Here is an 18,328-nt window from a genome sequence, read left to right on the forward strand (position 1 = left end):
CATTTTGTGTCAAATTGACACAAAAATTTGAATAGACCGTTCGGAACACGTGAAATATGTTAAATTTAACACAAATTTTCCATCTACATTCTAACCGTAGTCTACGTTCTAACCGGAAATATATATGCGAAAGTTGACGACGCGAGTAATGCCGCGATTAGAATATATCCTTTCCCAGAACGTTGGCGCCGCTCCGAAACGCTTTCAGCGCTTTAACGCCTCGTTAAACGATAGGTACCTTTCGACGCCGTCGACGACGATACCGACGATGATGAGCACAGCGGCGACATTGACGATGAGAAACGCTAATTACTCGGTGCTAGTACCGTTTCGGTTCACTCGACATCGTTATGTCGCCGACAATGGTCGATTATATCGGGACGGGCGTACATACGCACTTGTCACTTCCGGTCTGCTCGTCCCGTTTGCGTTTATCGTTAATCAACTTAATTAATCGGAATCGCAATGCTCTCCGCGAGCGCTTTTGCGCCTACATTAATGCGCGCGCGCTAATAGGAGCGATAAAATCGTCCCATCAAAGAGAAAATCTTTTTGTTCTTTATCAGAGTCTCTTCTGTCGCGCGCCGATAAAGCGAAAGGATTTTTTATCAGCAATCTTTTAATTTAATTACTTGCAGGATTTCGTGCTAGAAGATTCGTTTCCTTCTCACTTTTGTGGCTAAAAAAAAAACTATACTCATTGCACTATTAGATCAAAAGAGAAAAGGTAATCTAATTTCTTGAGTTAAATAATACTTTGTTATTTTTAACTTTTGTGTATATCAAATTGTAAATTATTTCGTTTTTCAGTTTCAAAGTAAACAATGTCCATATTAGCAGATGCACTTAGTGTAAATAATAAATCGAATTTGAATCAAACACATTCGTGACTTGAATTAAATTTAACTTTGTTGTTTTAATCAACGACATATGAATAAGAGTAGGTGACCTATAAAATTGATCGAAACTAACCCAAATTGAGTTATAATTTGACATTATGAATTTAACAATGCACGAGATAAAATTAACTTAATATGTAGAAGATCTGATTAATAACAATTGCATTCAATTCGAGATGCCAGATTATAAATATATAGAGATTATAAATGGATAATTCATAGACGTTGCAAATAATATGGAAATCCTGACTCGTATACATGCATACATCCACATATTGCGCAATATAATATATGTAAATAAACGAATTCTCTCTCTCTCTCTCTCTCTCTCTCTCTCTCTCTCTCTCTCTCTCTCTCTCTGTCTATGTATGTATCTTTCCGTATTATATCAAACCTTGTTAGCCATTGTATCGAATCAATAAACGATGAATTTTTATCGTTGATTTTTATCCAAATTATTTATACAAGCTTGCGCTAAAAAAGATATTTTCTGTTGGTAAAATGATAAACAAGTGACATTTGTATCACGCCGATTGAATTCAGCAATGACTTTAATTATCCAAATCAATATGTGGCCTGGAATACGTAACTATAAATATGCAGCGTGCGGTTAGAGATACGGAATTATAAATACCTATGCAAAATTTGCGGAAAGCCGTAAAGTTATAAATATTGATGATAACGGGTTAGAGCACTTCGTTCAATACGCACATAACAGATATAAAAATTTATATGAGATTATAAATAGCTGGAATTTTTTTTTGTTTTCAGATGTCAATATTTTTGCGAAATTTTTTTCTCTGTAATAACATTGTGTTCATTTAGAAACTAAATAAATAGATGAAACTCGCATGCACACGTGGAGAGTACAACGCGAGATGAATACGCAGATTGTATTTGATAAATACGTACAATTTTTAAAAATATGCAATTTTACGTATACAGATTCTTTGGGCAGGAAAACGACGAGAGCACGGATTAATTCTGATATAATACCGTCCGCGTGATATATGTATGCGTTGTATGCGCGCGTATCAGCGCGGAGGTATGCGTGCACGCATAACTCACGCCTATCTCGCTGGCCTTCCGAGCATGTCCGTGGTATACTATCGCGAGCAATTGCGAACCGCGGAGGGCAAAGTGCTGTTTTAAGTTATGTAAAAAAAAATAAGAATGCAAGCTTTTCCTTATCACCCGAAATTTATTTTGGTTTTTACATCAATAAAATATATGGCCCGAATACATTTAAAAAAAAAATAAATTACATAAAGCAGATAAACATATTATATATATCTTGACAAGTCCGAAATAAAAGTAACACCTTACGTAAAAAAAAAAAAAAAGATTCGTAACTCGAAAAGATTTACATAGTTCCGTTACCTCACTGCTAGATATATATACCATTTCCATTTCGAGTGTCTCTGTTAAAAATTGTCGAAATAAACATCGTTGAATGTGTAAAGCGCGCTTTAACGCCGTTATATTGCTGTGAATATATTATCAATATGTTATTCCGGTATCTTTTGAATAAATTTACATAAGAACCGCGCGAGAGAACGAGAGAAGCCGGAATGAAAAGAGAAAACAATTGTGATCGGTTAAAAAAAAAACGATGTAAAATTAGAACGAGAGGAATTATCAGCGCAAAGAAGGCTCTTGATTTATTAGGCTCCCGGTTCAATCGTTTTTTCATAACGCGCCATTCTTGATGCCGGGGCGACGTAAGAGCCATTGCGATGGATCGAATCGAGCACTTAAAGGGATTGCCGCGCCACGCCACGAGTTTATTGCACGCCAGAAGAGAGAGAAAGAGAGAGAGAGAGAGAGAGAGAGAGAGAGAGAGAGAGAGAGTTACTTAGTTTAATGAAAAAATGAAACCAAGCTAAAGGCGAATTTGCACGGTTCGATTTTGATGATTATCTCGTCCAAATCGGCCAAAATGAACGTATCGGATTAATGAGATTTCGTTATATCAGAATCTGTACGATGCACCTTTAACGATCACATCATATAATCATTTCAAGTGGATGAAAATAATGAATGTTGTATCTTAATAAAAAATCGAGCTTGAAATAACTAAGATACTCGTGCAATTTGAATTTTTGTCTTACAAAATGCACGGAGAAAAATGAGTAATTTGGATCTTACAAGACTAGTAAAAATTATTCTGGCTATTTTTGCCAAACTTATGATGATACATACTTTATTAGCCTAAAAATAAAAATATCAGAGACGTAAGGTAAAAAGTATACTTCAATTTAAGAGCCATTCAAATGACGATTTTATGTAAAGTAAATATTTTCATAATATTTTCAAGACTATAAGCATGAACTTTCAATACTTAACACATTTGTATTTTTTACCGAGCAGTAAAGTAAATTTTGTCAGCACCAAAAATACTCGTCGATAAAGTAAATTCTACTGAGATGTAATTTATATATTTACCTTAAAAAATGTAAAAAGTATCTTACAGTGTGGCTAGCTCGTTTACCAGAAAAGTAGATAAATTTTACATAAATGTTCCTATATAAAAAAACCTGTCAATTCCATAAAATTTACTTACTAAAATTCTAGTTCATATTACTCGATTCCATCATTTTTCTCCGTGTATCTGCACAGAAACATTTTGCTGAAATATCAAAAAATTTAGCTACATACAGAGATACAGATTTGAAAATAATTTTGTTGAACCATCAAAATAATTACGTAGGAAATTCAGACATGAAGCGCAATGCTGTAAAAAATCTTGACATTCTAGCAACCAGCTTGAGCGTCCTACGTAAGTATTTTGATAGTCCAATAAAATTGTAGATCTATATTTAACTGAATTTTTAGATGGACTTCAACAAAACCGTTCTCTCCGTGTAAAAATCCTCTGCACACTGAAAGAATGGTTTTGCTAAAGTGTCTAAAAATTTAGCTAGATAGAGAAAATAATTTTCTTACACTATCAAAATAATTATGTAGGACGCTCGAGCTGGTTGTTTAGAATGTCTGCAAAACTTTTTGCAGCATTGCTCATCATGCTTGAGTTTCCTACATGATTACTTTAAAGATCTAGCAAAATTGTTTTCGGGACTTAAACGTTTAGATATTTCAGCAAAATCGTCCTTTTCGTGCAGTCCTAATTTTTATGTCCTTATGAAATTAGATTATTTTTTTGAAATCATATCGCTCCAGTCTCTTATTCCTTCTATGTGTGTTTATTCTTACGAATTTTAAACCGACTCTTTTTCCCTTCCTTCACATCTTTTTGCTCTAAAACAACATTTACATAAAGTATTCTTTCAAGAGGGCGACTGTCGAAGATAAACCGTGTAAATTCGACTCAAGACTCGACAGGCTCCTTAAGGGACACTTCCCATCTCGGCGTAGGTAGGCGTCGATGCGAAACGGAGGAAAACTTTTATTAAATCGCTCCTCGTAGAGTACGGGGGGGATCGATAATTACTAGAAGGAGCATCGTGTTCACGGGAGCGAAACGCCGCCGAGAGAAAACTTACGTAATCGCGATGCGCATTTTACGAGCACCGCGGCTAAGCAATGATTTCCCGCTGATTTCGACTTATGGAGAAAGTACAAGAACAGGTAGAAGATAGTTTTATACCACTGAATAAATAAGATTTGTGAAACCGAATTACAGCTATTAATCAACGGCAGAAAAAACAAGTTCCTTGTACTCCAATGAAATCATTAAACCGCGAATGAGCAGAAGTCTCATCTTATTTTTTTATTTAATATCGTTTCACACCATATTTGTAACACATTAAAAAGCTTTGTTAGTCCATAAGTAGCAGAAACGCAACGTATTTTCAGAGTGATATGTCACAGAATGCGCGCACGTGTGCGTACAGATTGCGTGTAATAATATATAATAATTTAGAAATTAAGTGATGTAGTGCAGCAGAAAAAAATAACGTATGTTATTGTTGCGTGCATTTAGCAATGTGTTCAACTTTGACAAATATAATCTGATGCGCGCTTAGTAATGTTTAATTTATCACGAGCTCATCTCATCGATAATAATTTAAGATAAGGTAATACTGTTTACTACGTCATTGTCGCAGGTCCGTGATATAATCGAGAAGATGTATCTAATGCTAGAGTAGTACGTATGCACCGGATATATGCCCTCATAACTCCGCGGGCCGAACTGTGCATCAGCGTTCTAATTAATCTAAACAATTAGCCACATCATATGATATCGCAGCATGTCACGTAGCGCAGTGTTACGTCAATATCTATAATAAACTGCGCTGCATATCAGTTTCCATTAATTATAGCATAATTATAAGCATTCTCTGCGAGGCATTCCCGGCAATTTTGATGAATATAGTTGAGCGCATAACGTTGTCGCGCTAAATCAGAGGTGCGCAACTCAAATATTAATTCAGGCCGCATATCGTTTACATTGAAATTAGCTTGGCCGCAACATCAAGTGGTTATTTTATGATAATGCCACCATCGTGTACAATAATTGCCGGTAGACAGGGGGCTTGACTTGCAAACTTTGCCGTTCGTTGATGAGTTACAAAAGTCGTGTTATTATTTTAACTCTGACAGTATTAAATTGAGATAATTGAGAACTGTGGAGATCTTACTGTAATTACGTTACAAAGTCTTCCTTCCCGGCTGCAGTGCTGCATAATATATTACGCGACTGGAGACGAAGGGGGAAGGGGGAAGGGGGAAGGAGGAAGTAAACTGCCATGCACGAAGAATCTCAGCGGCGCAGTGCGCCTGCGTGAATTTATGGCCACCCTGTATTATCGTGTACACACCTACGTACGTTGTAACGTGGGCTGTACATCGCGGATCTCTACTACGCCTCGACTACGCGAGGTGACTAAACACACGAAATCGCGCGTCGTGCCTGGAAATTCTCAGATTCTCAATGGACAGGTCGTAAATCAACGAGACATAACGCGAAGGAACGCGGCGCAACCAACGGTGCAACGATGCGTTTCATTATGCCAGCATTAGTAGCGGTCGTATACGCTCTCGCGGACACGTGTGTGCGATGAATTAATATATTGTGCAGCTATGCCCACGTACGCGTGCACACTCGTGTGTACGTGTACACCGTGCAACCGTAATACATACTTAATTATCGTGAGCATGTCCGATAATCTGGAAGATTAGCGTGGCATGGCGAAGCTTGTTCTCGACTTTACGGCGAGCGCGCATTTGCTGATTACGTAAAACGATTAGCGGTTAATATCAATACAATATCTTGTAAGGTAAGACAACACTCTCTCTCTCTCTCTCTCTCTCTCTCTCTCTCTCTCTCTCTCAAAATCTTCCTCTCTCTTTGTGACACTGACTCGAAAAGACAAACCGATTCACAAGAAGACAACTCTAACCCTCCGCTGCAATCATATTTTTACTCCTTCTTTCTTTTTCAAATTGGATCTTTTTCGTTTAATCTGTTTTTTTTTATTGTTCTAAACTTTCAAAAATTGTGAAAAAATTCAGAGTTATTTTTCAACATCTCATTATATTACTAAATAGTTTTTCGTCAACTCAAATGTTATTCAACAAAAATTGAAATTTGAGCAAAAATAAGGATGAAATTTCATTTGTACCAAAAAAGACACAGATTGCAGACTGGAAGATTAAATTAAACCTTGCACTATTTAATTTAAATTATAGGAACGATCATTATGCGATAATTCTCAGTTGAATAGATAAAATTTCTATTGTTAAAATACAGATACTAATACAGCAGAACTTACACAGCGGTTCTTATTAATTACAAATAAACGAAACGTCAATCTGGGGTGGTATTTTAAGATCTTCAGACACTTTGAAAATCTGAAAAATATTCATACCTTATCTCTCCGATTTTAACCCTCCACACCACCTTGTGCCTTTTAAGATCGACATCACGTTTTCTCGAAAATCTTATTCAATATGTAAAAAATAAATAAAATATAGTCCAATTTTTATTATAGTAAAAACTTATTGTTGAAAGTTTCACAAGTGTATTTTTTCAGACTTTTATGTAGTCCGGTAGAACCATAAAAAACACATGCTGTTCCCCTCAACGGCCCAGAATGTAAACAATGATCGAAAATTTTGGGATGCTGCTTGGGAAGGGTGCTAAATTCGTACAACACCAATCATCTAACTACATTTAACTGTATTAACAAATCTCACTATTATTTGTAAAAACTACACGAAAAGGTTCCATCAAAAAATCGATTTACGTAATTTTCTCTCAGCAAGTGTTAGTTTATTCAAGCCAATTGTATCCGTGTGTTTTATTGCGTGCAGAAAATACTACAGAGACGGCCAACAATAATAAAACGCAAATATCATGGTTGCGTGTCTCTCTCTTCCTATGTGCTATCTGCCCGATGGAGTTATTTTTATAGAGTCGATTCGACGCATCGTCATCTATATTTTCGTCGGTACTCGCGCCATCAAGCACATTCCATCCGTAATTACGCGATAAATAGTCTATAAAGTATGCGTTCATATAAAACGCGTAATAATGTCGTGTTGAACAGCCGGTCGTTGTGCATTATAATGGCCACTACGCGTAGTGTCATTAGCGACTACCTTAATCGATAGCGGTGGCAGTCGGTGTTTTAAATAGTGATTTAAAACCCTCGTGTGCGGTCGTCGCACTTTTCTCTCGAGAACAGCAGGATATCTCACAGTTCCTACGGTAGTAGGAATTTCTTGTGAGCGCATGCCGTTAAACATCGACACTCAGCACGCTAACTTTCTAAAAAACTTAAGAATGATTTCCGCACGATCTTGTTGAAAGGTTAGAATAAATAATTACTGCGCTGTCAGCAGGTGATCTTTGTAGTCAGGTATGTGAATGGTCAGTCGATTTTACGGATATCCAGTAACAATAGGCTGTTGAGTTTTTAGAAACCATAGTTACGGTTGAATCTCATCTTTCCAAAAGTAAACTTTTTTCGCTACGGTTTTCGACACGGTCGAATATTTCGAAAAACCCGAAATAAACTACCCAGAGGTACTCTAAAGTGTCCACGTATTGTCATCGTTAATAATAACGTGAGGGTAAACGTGTTTGCTTGTGAGACACGCTCCACGGTTCTGTACACTCGGAGTGATTTATAGAGAACGGCATAACAGTTTTCTGTCGGGTCGTTGTCGGATTTAGTAAGCCGACTGTACGGCGTAAAAATACGCGAGTAGTTTCGCAAGCAACGAAAGAGAGGGGGGGAAAAAAAGAAAAAAACAAAAGCAACGAAAGGCATTTCGAATGCGCGAAGCGCAAGGTAACGTTACCGTTCTGGAGTTAATACTGCTGCTAGTCGCGGCACGGGAATGCTTTATTCCTCGGCAAATCCCCGCGCGCGCGCTCGAGAACGCGTCGCGTCGGCTTCGCGTTTATAACCAGCTGGCAGGTCGGGCCGGCTCGTAAAGAGAAGCCGAGGCGGAACATTACGCGCCGCGCACACAATAACCCCGGCGCGTATCTCGTTGCACGCGTATCAGATTGGCGCGGATGGCCGCCGCGCCGCGCCGCGCCGCGCGAGTAAATGCCGTTTCTGTATGTTAAAAGAAAAGGAATAAGGGCCCCGTGCCGATATATCCGACGGCATTACTCCGATAAAACGGGTATATACACGAGAGACCTCGATATCTCCTTTGCGTATCGAGGTACGTACGGGATACACTTAAAAAACGATTAAGTACGAATATAGCGATGATCAATCATATATTCGATCACTCGATGATATCGCACAAACTAATAAAAGGCACAATTTGTTATTTTGTATTTTGATTAATTAATGACAGTTTATTCTGTTAATTTAATACCTGATCCGCGCGATTCGGATCGGAAATGTTTTTAAGAAATACTTGAGTAATGTGTAATTACGCGAAGAAATATTTATTTTCTTTCGCGATACTTAAAACATAAATCAAAATTAACGGGAAATATTGTTTTAGTGAATGTAGTGATATTATAAAAAATATTTCGTATTTGTATATCAAAAACAATCCATTTATTCCATTCAAGTCCTCCGCGCAAAATTTGTGTTGAATTTTTAACATATTCGGGTATTAATTTTACACAATGATTGTTATTTAAATATTTTTTTCACGTATTTATTTCTTAGTATCAAAATAACACAATTTATGATTGAGTGAGTGAGCAAGCAAAAATAAGGTGTTTTAAAATAAATTTTAAAATGAATGAATAAGATACGTATTAATTTAACATATCATAAATGTTAATTTTGCTGAAAAAAATATATGCTTTCACAATTCGCTTATAAATATTATCATTGTTACATTTTTTATATTAATTTTTTAATATAACATTTGTGTTACTTTCTAAGATATTCATTTCGTGTTGAATTAACATAAAAATTTGAATAAACATTTAAGACACACATGTGAAATGTACTAAATTTAATACAAATTTTCTAACTGTGTAACAAACAATTAAATTAAAATAGATTGATGTATAAAATATATAAAACATTTTAATTTAAATAATTAATATTTTAATATTATAAATATCTTATTTGAATAATAATGCTATTACTTGCTCAAGTAATATAATTTTACATCACGATATTAATTATCCAGAGCAATATTTTAATCTATTAATTTAAATATCTATTATTCAATACTACAAAACAATTATTCAAACAATATTTCTCATTGATTTTTATTCATAAAGTATCACGAGAGAGCAAATAAATATTTCTTTATTCCTCCAATTCCACGCAAACTTTGCTATAAACGAAATTAGAATGCAGAGAGTTTGACAAACGTGCCAATTATGAGCTACAAAATAATATATGTTTAATCTGTCATTCTGTGTAAACTTTTTTAACCGATAAAAGTCGCGTGAACCTTCTAAACTCGAAACTATGAATCGCAATGCAAGAGAATTTAGCAATGTAAATTGCCGAGTTTGCTATACACTTTTATCTCTCGCGTACAATAATATGCGCGATAAAAGAGATCGTATTTTTCAATATGCGAAAGAATACGGCGAACGCGAGTTCCGTTCCTCTTTCAAGTATAAACTTTACACGCTGCAGAAGTTTATTCAAGAAGGTATCTCCCTTATTCTCAATGTAGAATTCCCGGGACGCCGAAGCGCGCGTACACGCGTGAAGTGCCGCTCCCACGCAGCCGGACGGCCGACACGCGTGAGTAACCTACCTACGCAGCGTATTTCGCTCGCGAGTCGCGATGCGAGTGCGAGCGCGTGCGAGCGAGCGAGCGAAGCGGGCACGAGCTCCGCCTTGAATGAATCCTCGTCGTCGCCTCGAGCGAGACTCGTGCGTCGTCTACATACATACAAGGTGCACGCGTGTGTGTGTGTGTGTGTGTCTGCGCGTGCGTGCGCGCTCGAACGCAGCGTTAAGACGCGCGAACCAAACGTATCCCCGCTGATGGAGGACTGTTAACACGCCGAATTATTTCGCCGTTATCTCGTTATTGCGCGAATCAACGTTTTATTGAAGGGATCTCCACTCTATTATCCCGCGACGAGTATTTTCCATTCGCAACATTTCCGCCCGAGTTATCGTCGGCATCGATATCAAAGGTGAAATGCCGGCGCCAAGAATATACGACGAGCCTCACAACAGAAAATCAAACGACACGCGGAAAGTATGCCGGAAATTTATTCGCGCGTCTCGGATAGATATCGCGAATAACTATATATAAATACACAGACACACGCACGCACATATATATATATATATATTTTCCAGGCTAGATGCAGGCGAGGCGTATCGATATCTCTCTCGTTGGTATCGATCACCCTATTCCCACGTTTATTCTCTTTCCATTTCTTATATCGTGTTTTACACCTCTACAATTCGAATGCGCGAAAGCAGGAATTCTCTCTTACGTCTCTCTCTCTCTCTTTCTCTCTCTCTCTCTATATTTTGAATGCGAATTATGTGTGCGTGCGTGTGCGTGCCTGCGGCAGGCGTGACTATCGTGTTCGCGTTTGCCCGCGAGAGACACATGCGGCTGGTGGTCGTCCGCACTCACGCACGTACACACGCACGTACACATCTACGATACAGACACACGCGTGGTCACGGTAGACCAGCACTCTCACGCGATATCAGGGACTTGGCGGAGAATTGAGTTTGTTGAAATAACCTTTTCGCGAGAGCCGTATTCGCGCAATGCAAACTGTTATCCGACAGGAATCCGAAAGCCCGCAATGGTTAACAGTAGTTTTTTAAGTAATACACGCAAACGGATTCTCATTTATCACGGACGCTCGCTCACTTTCTATCCGATTTATCAACAAATCGATGCGATTAAATCACACTCGAGATAACCATATCTTCGTGCTTATTCGTGCCAGGCCCACAGTTGGAATCATTCATGAGAAACTGAGTACAAATGTAATATAATGTAATAAACATATCGCTCTTTTTTACTTCACTTTTACTAAAAGAAATTATTTCTCGGCACGCTTGATGGTTTTCTGATCCTTAATACGTATATTACTACACACGATCAGTCTTAATAAATTCAAGCAATCTAATTATTAATTTAAAAGGAAAGGAAGAATAAGCAGATTATCAAATTTAATCTAGAAATAATATAGAGATATAGAATGTACACTGATTTTCTCTCCTTATAACATAAATATATATTTTGAATAAAATATACGAGTATAATACGAGTAATACTACAAAATTGCTTATAAATTAAAATCACTGGTCATGCTCTCTATTATAACATTTATCACCCAGGAGTCCAAACTCATATATAATGGACTATGGACTGAGTTTTTGAAAGCATGTCTACGTTTATTTTAGCTTTTAGCATAGCAAATTGGACCACCTCAAGACTGAAGGCATAACTTAACGATCAATGACCCGGCTCACTTACACGTGAAATTTACATGCGATAGACATTCTATATAGGATTGAATTACCCTCTTTGAATTGCAACCATTTTTTAATAAAATTAAGTTGCGTTCTCTTTTGATATATATATGTGATCAATAGAATAATATTTACTTAACTTATGATAAAACCTCGAAAATCACATTCAAAGCTAAATGATGTCATCGTACATGATTCAACAAAGGAGGAAAAAAAGTTGTTTACTACTTATATTTTTGTTTACCTTGCTAACTTTTTTTTTCTGCCTTGTTCGGTTAAATTTTATGTTTTTCGCATTTTTTATGCTGTACTTAAAATGAGAAAGCAATATATTAATATATAAATGTATCTGCCATAAGATAATAAATTGATAATGCGTAACAATCCTATAATCAAAAAATACAAACGTGTCATTCCGAAAGGTTACGTACGCTTCGCGTACCTGTATTCAAATTCGCGAAATCGAGGAAGTTTGTTTATTAGGTAATCTCTACGAATTTATTCGCGTATATGTTGAATGAGCGATAACGACAGTTAATCAACTGTTAAATGCACTAACTATACTAACGCATTCTCGAGAGCAGGATTATTGCATTAACGCTTTAATAAATACCATTATCGCCTCCAGTTTAGGCAGGAAAATTTCGGATACAATCCGAAATACCTGCGGAGCAAAAAAGAATCCCTCAGGTTCCTGCCAGCTCTTTTTAGGCTTATTGCTAGGTAATAATCGATATATCAATGCCGAGGCTATTCGAGAGCGACCAGAGCAACGTATTGCTACACAGAGAACCGGAACACCAGAAGTCACTTACGTACATAGGCATATTGTAAAGCAGGAGCCGCCTGTTCTTACACAGACAGACACACAGTTGCATGTATAGCCTGCTGAGAGGCTACGTGTGTGAACGTCACGTCAAGTATTCAAAGATGAGAAAGATCGAAAACGAAAGAGACCAGCGTCCCAATTAATCTTCATCCTGACGAGAAAAAAAAAGAACAAAAAAACAAAGAGTACCCGCACCTCGATTAATTCCAAGCGCGACCGTACGTACAAATTTTAATACATAATCGAGGTATTTGCAGTTGAAAATTAAGATGGCGTAAACAAAGATGGCGCGCGCAATCAAACAACCACCGGGGGGGGGGAGGAAGGGTTGAGTTCACGTAGCTTCTCAGCTGCCTGTAAGATATCATAGAGAAAGAGATGGAGAATCACTCACCGTTGCCGCGTGTCGGCGAGGGCAGGCGTGCACGCATACACCCGAACGATGACCGGCGAGGAGCACCTTTCTCTCTCTGTCTCTCACTCTGTCTTCCTCTCTCTCTCTCTATCTCCTCCGCGGGGTCTACGTCCTTGTGTGGCTGTTCCTCCCGTGTATCCTCTCTCACTCCCGCGTTAAGCGTATTAGATCCCCGGGATATCTCCTCTCGTTGCGTATAATCCAACCGTTCGTCGCCGCCGGCTGCGGCTCGTCGTTACTCGCCGCGAGCTTCACCTCGCGACCCTGTTCTCACGCACGTACACACATACACACAGACGAGGCACTGCCGCCGCCACCGCCGCCGCCAAGGAACTCGTCCCGGACTCTCGTTGTTCTCGCACCGCGACGGATAACACAGCCCGATCGAACGCGCGACAAATCGCCAAATCGCCAAGTGCGACCCGCTGATTACACCGTTTACTCCGATTTTTGTGTTTCTTTTCGCCGTTCGTCGCCCGTCGCTATCTCGCTCCTTCTCGCTCCGACTGGCTCCCGTCGGCGCCTCTCCTCCCCCCAACCGCCGTTCTCTCCTTCTCTCGTACGCGCCCTTCGTTCGGTCCCACTCCTTCCGTTCTCGCCCGTGTGTGTGTGTGTGTGTGTGTGTGTTGTATGTCGCGCACCGCTCCTCCGACGCCTCCGTTACGCCCGGTAAACACCGAAACACACAAATACTCCGGTCTTACTTGCGGCCGGCGCGACAAAGACGCAACGCGACGATTCGAAAAGACGAAACGCCAGTATACTTTTTTCCCCGCGGCTCTTCCGCGACCTGAAGTTCGCCCGTCTCGGCCGACCGTTACGAATGTCGCGGCGCACACGCACAAACGTACACAAACAAACAACGCCCGCGTCTCCTAAGCCCCGGCGAAGCACACACCTACGCCGCGCGGTGTATCATACTTTTTTTTTATCTCTCTTTCTCACTTTCTACCTCTGTCTGCACTGCACTTTCTACGTGTTGCGTTCGCTCTCTCGGTCTCACGCTCGAGTCGCCCGGGCTACGCTATCTCTCTCTCTCTCTCTTTCTCTCTCTGCCTGCCTCTCCCTTCCCCTCTATATCCTTCTCGCTCAGTTGCTCTTCGTAGAACCGACACTGCTACCAACCCGTCTCCTCCTCCACCAACCTCGTTCCCTCCGTCGACTCGCACTCACACGCGAAAAACGATGCCGAAGTGTATACGGGCAAACAGTCGCGCGAACGCAACGAGCTGCTCCTTCTTGCCCGCCGTCGGCCGTCGGTGACGCCGTAGAGAGAAACACGAACACGCACGCACACTCTTATTACACACATACACACACCACACACACGCGCGGCGCACGTACGCACTTTTCTCCGTTTCGTCGGAGCTCGTTCGCTCGGTCGTTCTCCTCTCGCGCGCGGCGAGAGTGGGACACACCCGGGTGGTTTTCGTCTCGGTGTCGTCCGCGCACAACGGTGGAGCGGACGCCCGCGATTGAGGCCGCCCCGGTGACACTGTTAGTTTTGCGCCGCGACGACTCGTCGCGCACGGTGTAGGCACGCGCGCCGAAAGCCCGCGGATTTCACGGGGGAACGAGACACCGTCACACCGCGAGACAAGACACGAAAAAAAAGACGCACAGAGGAGACACCGCGCGTCTCCCTTCTTGTCGCAAAGCACTCACGGCGGACCGCAACACATGGCTACGACGGGGCCACCGCCGAGATCGGGACTGCTCGGCGGCGCTCGGTCGCGCCCGCCAAGTCGAGCCAGGACCGTCGCGCGTCGCGGCGGCGCCAGTTTCGCCTGGCCTGCTCGCTCGCGAAAACTGCGTTACTGCGCTTTCGCAGTCGGAATCAATCTCTTTTCCGAATCGAAATTTTAGTTCTACTTTTTCAATTAAATCTTATTAACCTTTTTTTGGATTTGACTTGAACAATCGAGCACCTCTTTTAGTATTACTTAATGTACAACTTCTATTTAGAAAACTTCTTTCGAAAATATATTTCCTAAAAATAGGAAATTCTCCGATAACTGCCATTTACAGGCTCAACGTAGGAGCTCAATTCGTTAGATTAGAATCTATTATAAATCTCTAGAGTCTATGTATGTCCTAATTAAATAGTTACACATAAATGTGTAGAGTCCAACATATACGTTCTAAAACGTTCAAAGGAGGAGCAAAATTTCGACTCGAGTAATTCGCATCTTGTTCATGATAACAGCTTTTGTTAGATAATTCCTAATTATCTAAGGGAATAACAAATTAATATTACACGTTCGAAAGGGCATATAAGATTCAACGCGGTTTTAGGGGTGCGGATAATAAAGAATTTAATCTAAAATAAATTATTAATATTATATTGCATACTTAGAGATTTTAAATCATTGCAAACATATGTTTCTGAATTAGAATTCGTATTACATTACATGTTTCAACTTTCTTATCGAACCCTCTTTGGATTCCAGAAATGTATAATGAGAGGTAATACCAAAATATCTTAGCAATGCTGAGTCACTTTCGGAGCAAAATTAAAATTACTCACAAGACGGTTGAATGAATCATGTGGAGAGAACTTCTAGAATTTGTTAACAAATTTCTCCATAAGGATTATTGTACAGGCAAATTTATTATAAGCTTACAGAAAATACGAGTAATCTTTGTAAACTCAAAATGACAAATTTATCTAGGGTAACTTCCAGTTTCCAGCAGGTTTGACTGATCGTATCTCGAATTGAATTATCTCGTGGAGTAGACTCTCTCTGACAAAGATAGGACCAGAAATACAAACACGATTTTGAAATGTAAAAAAAAAATTGTTTTTTTCTTTACTTACATTAAAAATCCCAAAACCTGGCTTCAGAACTTTTTAGTTTTTTTAAATTAACACTAAATATAAAGATTGTTAGTTAGATTAATCACTCGGGAAGGCGATATATCTCAGGGGAAAAAAAATTGAGTATTATAATGTTCTAGGACCAATTAACTTTTTTGCGATACATAAATGATATAAAAACAATTCTGGAATAAATGCGTTATCATCACCTCAACACGCGGACAGCAACGTTGTGCTTGGGTTCACATTAATTCGAACTATATTAGTACCGTCTATGCATCGAATGAAAAAAAAAGCAATTAACCTTGAAATATTATAATACGTAACATTTTTCCTCTTTTTTCTCACATCTATTATTCTGCCAAGTAATTAACCTTCGATAATATCAAAATTTTTATACTTATTTATATGTTTATTTTTTAACAAACTAAGAAGTGCCTAAAGCCTGCAGCACGCGATATGTGTTTTTCTGCTGGTTGCTTGCGTTTTACCAAATTACCCAGTAATACTGCATTCTGTGTAATGCAATTGTACTAATTTACTAAAACGCAAACAATTAGTAGGAAAACAAGTATCGTGTGCTGCAGACTTTAGCTATATAGAGTTTGAAATTTTTTTACATGAATAAAAACAATTATTTTACCACAAATCGTATTTCAAAAACACATTTTTATTACTTCTAATCTTCCTCTTGTAAGGGAAAAACTATTTGGTATTTGTAACACATACTATAATTTGTGATGTTATAATCGCATAGTAAAATAATTATGATTAGAAGCTTCATCTTTATAATTATTATTACTATAATGTTAATTATATTTGTAGTCCTATATACCAAAAAATACTTGCATTAAAAATGAGTATTTACAACCATTTTCAATGCCAACTTATCTACTATTAATTACAATTTTAGAATTGTAATTGTAATTGTTTGAATTAAATTTTAATTAAATGCAATTTAGACACCATTTATTTATATATTAATATATTAATTAGATAATTGATGGGTCATCAAAAGTTGTTTACTTAAATGTATGTATTAGATATGTATTATCTGATTAAGTCAATACTGAAAAAACATAAATTTCTTTTATGACACTGGTGATTAAACCCGTTGCTATTTGCTTACGATGATAATCTGTTCTAAAGAATTATCGAGTCTTAAAATAAGAACTCTGCGAAGTTCCTAATCGTTAACGTCATCGATAGATATAAGAGACTTATTGCGTTGAAAGAAACAGACGTCGATGATGAACAACATATTTCTTAACGTATAAACCAATGAATATACATTATCGATTATATATGTATATAGAAGCGAATTAATTAAGATATTAATCAATTATACTGAAAGTATCCCTATTTTATTATTAAATAATAATTAGTTTTTATTACAGCACATTTTTCGTTTAATAACATAAGCGGACATTTTTGTACTATTCGAAATAATTTTAGTATATGATTTAGTAATAATTCTCATATATATATATATATATGTATATGTATAATATATTCTTTTAATTAAACAAAAGTACAAAAAACACATTAATTTTTATATTTATTTTATATTTTTTTTAACAAGCTAAGAGATGTCTAAACTGGAACTTAACATTCTTAATACGATTACAAACGACTATCTCTCACAACAAGTCACATTTCAAAAACGTGTTTCCACTTCCCTCCCCTTGTGAGAGAAAAATGTTTGGTATTTAAAACCAAAAAGGGTAGAAACCAAACAAGGCGAACGAGAGTACAGCGCAGTTATCAATACGCAAAGTAATAAAGTAAAAAAATTTTACTCCTCTATTCCACAGTTTACGAAATTTATGTTCGTAAACTGTGGAATAAAGGAGTAACATTTTTTTACTTTATTACTTTGCGTATTGATAACTGCTCTGTACTCTCATTCGTCCTGTTGGTTTCTACTTTTGCTTGTAATATCGAGAATTCGTAACGAGATTACTTTTGGAGTGGTTTGTTTGGTATTTGTGATAATCGCGCAATAGGATAATTATGATTAGAAGTCATTTAACCATTAGATAAGGCAAAGTTTGATGTGCAAATACTTAAGTGTGCGAAAAAAGCCTTATTTGCTAATTAAGAAAAGGTGGCAGATGCGCAAACGAAAAGGAATTTGGTCGGACGGGAAACCGAGGGAGCTCGGGGTGTCAATTTCCGGCGTTGGCCAGCTAAGGGGAAGACTGGCGTTTCACACAGGCCGACCTCCTCGTCATCTTCTCTTCGAAGGCCGTACGGCGTATATTCGCGAAGATCTAGCCTGGAGGAGAAAAGAAATCGAGGGAGCTTGAAGGAGCACGACGATGCACGAAAAGAAGCTGAGGAGCACGGAGAAGCACTCCTTCACCACGAAGCGAACTCTCTTCACTCACGACAAGACAAAGGCGAAGTTCTCTCGCTTGCTCTCTCTCTTTCGGTATCTCGCCCTATCCCTCTTTCCCTCTGTCCTCGTTTAGATCACTCCTCTTTCCCTCTTTAATTCTGTCC

The 18,328-nt window shown here is 38.5% G+C and overlaps 1 protein-coding gene across 1 annotated transcript in view; it reads right to left on the bottom strand.

The window, feature by feature from the left end:
- Window positions 1–14,649, bottom strand: part of LOC108753316 (zinc finger protein 608-like) — a 177,789-nt gene extending 163,140 nt beyond the window's left edge. Inside the window, exon 1 of the mRNA XM_018494798.1 lies at window positions 12,985–14,649. The gene's annotated coding sequence lies outside the window, so the exon portion shown is untranslated. The remainder of the gene's footprint in view (window positions 1–12,984) is intronic.
- Window positions 14,650–18,328: the final 3,679 nt, after the last annotated feature.

This window comes from Trachymyrmex septentrionalis, unplaced genomic scaffold (genome assembly GCF_001594115.1).
Source record: "Trachymyrmex septentrionalis isolate Tsep2-gDNA-1 unplaced genomic scaffold, Tsep1.0 scaffold69, whole genome shotgun sequence".
NCBI lineage: Eukaryota > Metazoa > Arthropoda > Insecta > Hymenoptera > Formicidae > Trachymyrmex > Trachymyrmex septentrionalis.